This window comes from Aegilops tauschii, chromosome 4, assembly GCF_002575655.3.
Source record: "Aegilops tauschii subsp. strangulata cultivar AL8/78 chromosome 4, Aet v6.0, whole genome shotgun sequence".
Classification (NCBI taxonomy): Eukaryota; Viridiplantae; Streptophyta; class Magnoliopsida; order Poales; family Poaceae; genus Aegilops; species Aegilops tauschii.
In genome coordinates this window covers 219,014,219-219,018,561 of record NC_053038.3, presented here as the reverse complement: position 1 = coordinate 219,018,561, position 4,343 = coordinate 219,014,219, and the positions used below count along the sequence as shown (strand labels likewise).

At 47.9% G+C, this 4,343-nt stretch overlaps 1 long non-coding RNA gene across 1 annotated transcript; it reads right to left on the bottom strand.

Moving 5' to 3' along the window:
* Positions 1-330: 330 nt before the first annotated feature.
* LOC141021493 (uncharacterized) lies at positions 331-1,600 on the bottom strand. The gene is made up of 3 exons (XR_012182804.1): positions 1,384-1,600; positions 541-626; positions 331-449 (listed from the first exon to the last, which is right to left on the bottom strand). It is a non-coding gene; the product is annotated as an uncharacterized lncRNA (long non-coding RNA).
* Positions 1,601-4,343: the final 2,743 nt, after the last annotated feature.

Here is a 4,343-nt window from a genome sequence, read left to right as displayed (position 1 = left end):
TGTGGAACTTGTGATCTGCTTTCACGGGTGGATTGATTCTTAATTTTGTGTGGAACTTATGATTCTTAATTATGTGTGGAACTATAATTATGTGTGGAAATTATAGTCACATATTGTACAAATTTCGATTTGATACATATAGAACAAGGCACTATGCAATTCCATAGTTTGCCATCCAAACAAGATTTGGTATTGAAACCTCACTGGGATTCCATGAGCATCCAAACAAGCGAAATCGTATTCATGTCCATTACAGTTTACCCACTGAATTGGTATTGAAACCAATTCAATACAGAGGCCTTTAATACAGACATCCAAACACAGCGCCAGGCTCTTCGATTAAAAAAGTACCTATGCAATTTGAAGGTATTCGGTCCATAGCAATGGGTAGTATCTTTCTCCAAATCTTTTGGAAGATTGATGATTTCAATGGCATCAAATGGGCATTTCTGCATCAAGTATTACAGCAGAAGTGAGAAGATTATAGTAACACTATGAAAAATCATACATCTTAATTGCTGTATTAAATGACAAGCACACCTTAACACAAATACCACAACCAATACACAGCTCTTCGGAAATGAATGCAAGTTTGGCCGCTTGACTAACTTCAATGCAAAGCTTTCCTGTACAATAAGACAGTAAATTGTCATAACCACAACAGCACTTTAGCTCGAAAACCCTCTAGCATGCATAACACATCAACGTGCTTGGCAATGTTAGGGAAAGGGGATGGGTGTTTAGATGTGGGAGTTTGTCGGGGAATTAGGCTTGGGAAATTGATTATTAATCTAAAACCCATGTTTGGTGTGAGGTGAGATTTAGTTCGAATTTTGGGAATTGGGCTCCTTAATTCCCTTCCTCCCTTTCCTCCTCAGCTCCCTTGCCACCGGCCAAACAATGGATTATATGTTTCATACCCCAAAAACGCTCATTCCCTAACAATAAATCCCCTCAACCAAACGCACTGTAAGCACCAAAAGGGGAAATGGAGAATTGGTGCAGCCACAATAAGCGCTATAAATGTGCGCATATATGTGGACACTGATCCTTGTTCATAGACTACAATAACAAACAGATGGCAACATGTATGAGAAACTGAATCAAATCTTAAGCACGTAACAAAGCTTAAGCAAGTTCGTAGCAACGATACTATAGCTGCCAAAACAAAAATGTGACCATGTTAAGCGATCCAATTCCCCAGATCCTGCTAGTACAAGGCACATATCAGTTAGCTTGAAATCAAAATCATCATATAAACATATTGCCCCGTGGAAATGGTAAACCACTGGGATCTACGCTTTGATTCACCAATAGCACCGGCAGACAAATTGTAAGCCCTCATCGATCAGACCCGCGAGTGTGGAGAGAGAGGTGAATTACCGGTCTTGACAACGGGGTAGCTCTTCCTGCACTCCTAGCGGCACTTCTTGGGCTTGCACTTGTCCTCACTCATGATCGCGATATGGGTCAAACAGTCCGCCATCTACGGCGACTCTCCGTATTCGCCGCCCCGTCCAAAGAGATTTCCGCTGGAGGGGGCAGAGCGCTACCACTGGCGGCGACACTAGAGTTAGACGTGGAAGCGGCGGCAGGGAGGAGGGTATATCACTTTCGCTTTGGCTATCAAGTGTGGTCGTACATGCACCGGCGGGCAGACCAACCAAAAAACCCTAGGCTCGAGTCCTCCAGTCGGTCTAAACCGCATCAAGCATTTACAACCAGACCCCTCAAACCTGCGATCTCAATTATAGATTCGTGTCGTGAACCAACCTGTGGTTGGATGGTTAGAGGGACAGTGGTATCCCCAGCCCATCAGGGTTCAAGTCCTGGTGCTCGCATTATTCCTGGATTTATTTCAGGATTTCTGGCGATGCGCTTTCAGTGGGAGGAGACGTTCCCGTCGACGGCGAGGCGCCTATGGTGACTTCGTAAATTTCAAGATGACATGCTGACTCAGTCTCTCGGAGGTGCTCATAGGGGTAGGGTATGCGTGTGTGCGTTCATAGGGATGAGTGTATGCGCGTATGTATGAGCGCTTGCGTCTGTACTGATATTAAAAAAAAACTATAGATTCGTGCTGGAGATGGAGGCCTCAACGGTGACCATCAGATCAAGAGATGAATGGGTCGGCTTGCGCATAGGAACTCCGCGGTAGCGCCATGCAATTCCATGCCCCGTCAAGGGGTATTTATGTCTTTTCACTTGCACAACCCAATCACTATGCCTTGATCCATCCCCTCTCCCGCACAACTTCCATGACCCCTTTCTCCTCTAGCTTTCCTGACTCCCTCTCCCTCTTTCCACACGTCGTCATCGTCGCCGCCACCACCTCCCATTTCTCCTGGCATGGTCGTCTCTGGTACCACCATCACTAGGCAGGCCTTTGCCTCGCTTCATTCTATCGATTCACCGCTCTACCCGCTGCTCTACGCCCCCGGATAACTAACCCTAGTCGTGGCTCGGGGTAGCCGGCAAGGCGACATGGTGGCCGTCTGTTGAGCCTTCGTGCAACTCCTGGTGCAGAGCACCCTACATGTTGGAACACGTGGTACGCTACGCTAGCGCCAAATAAAATTTTCTACCGCGCACCCAAGATCATGCTGATGGAAATAGATTACGAGATCGGGTTTACCACTAGACGCGCAGTCACCGCAGCGGAAGTAGAGTTGGTGATGCGTGTAGCCGATCTCCCGGGTCGTCTCCTCCTAGCATCACCGATCTCCCGCGAATAGCGAAGACCCGTAAACGGTGATCTCCCGCGGACGGCACCTCACGGTTCCCTCGAACGGTTCATCCAAGCACTGCAGATGCGATGCCTCCAAGGTATCCACATGTGCGGGGTGCAGCGGCGGGCGGCGGACTGCTAGGTCCGGTCGTACGTCATGGACGTGGGGAACATGGGGAGTGCCGGTGGCTAACCAGTGTGCGAGAGGATCAACCCTAAGTGGTGCGCCCACTCCCCTTTATATAGACCTCCGAGGTGGGCTCAACATTTGAGCCCACTAGGAGTCCACATCCATTTTCCACTCGGATCCAATCCGAATGGGCTGCAGCCCCTTAAGTGTGCGACCCTATAGGTTCACGTACGCATGGACACGACCAAGTCGATAGTTGGTAGCGGCTCCTAGTAGAATGTGCCAACTCCCATGCGTGCGTAAAGTCGTTTGACGAACCTCGACAATGTGTCATATGCAACATTCCTTTTGCCTCACGATATATGTTGTCGATATCAAGGCGAGTACTTGTCACCCTTGTGATAGTTCGACCTCTCTTGTCGAAACTGTGATACAGATTCCCGAACTGGGTTAAAACTTAACCCAAGTCGCATGGCCATGCTTTCCGAATCTAATCACTCGAGAGGGCCCAGAGAATATCTCTCCAAATAGGAGGGGCAAATCCCTTCTTGGTCAACCATGTCTCGCGGCATGTCTCACGGCTCACCCGAAAGCTACCTTTATAACTACCCAGTTACAGAGTAGCATTTGATAGACCCTAAGTGAGGCGATCCTCATCCCGAGAACATGCGAGGACCTCAGGTCTAGGACATGGCATAGACATTGTACTTGAGACTAACAGATGACTATATCTCGATGTTTCTCAAAGTGGGTCTGTCCGACTCGGTGATCTCCATCCTCGAGTCCATACTATCAGTTTAGCATCTCCATGCACATGACTTGTGATACACAGTCATCAACCGAGTCGTATACTAGTCAAGGATATGTGTCCGCATAACCTTATCAACTAGGGACCATTAGAACATCATACAATACATAGTTCCACAAACAAGTCACATACTTATTGATACATATCATTGATGATGTTCAAGGACAATACAAAGGACTCATGAATACATATGGAAATATCATCATCACATGATTGCCTCAGGGCATATCTCCAACACTACGGTCATCCCCATGAATACTACACCAACTCCTCAAGAGTTAGGTGGTCCTATGACAAGAGCTCATGCACGTGCTATTGAACATGAGGTGAACTTGCTCCTCGGTGATTAGGTTCCAAGAGGATAACCATGAAGAAGTTAGGAGCATTGGGCAAGGCGGTGCCGAACCAGAGCAAGAAGACTAAGAGGAATGATCACACATAAGCAACAGGCACCAGACATCCGATACGCACGCGAAGGGCAGCGGCCTCCCAGGGAAACAAGCCCAGATGCAAGTCTATAGCTACCAGACATCCAGCGGCCCACAATCAACCGGACATCTGGTCCTCACTGAAAATCCGGCCACACATGTCCAGTACCCAAACGGTGAATTTTGCCAGAAGTCCGAAAATCACCAAACATCCAGACGCCCCCAACCACCTGACTTCCAGTCCGTTAG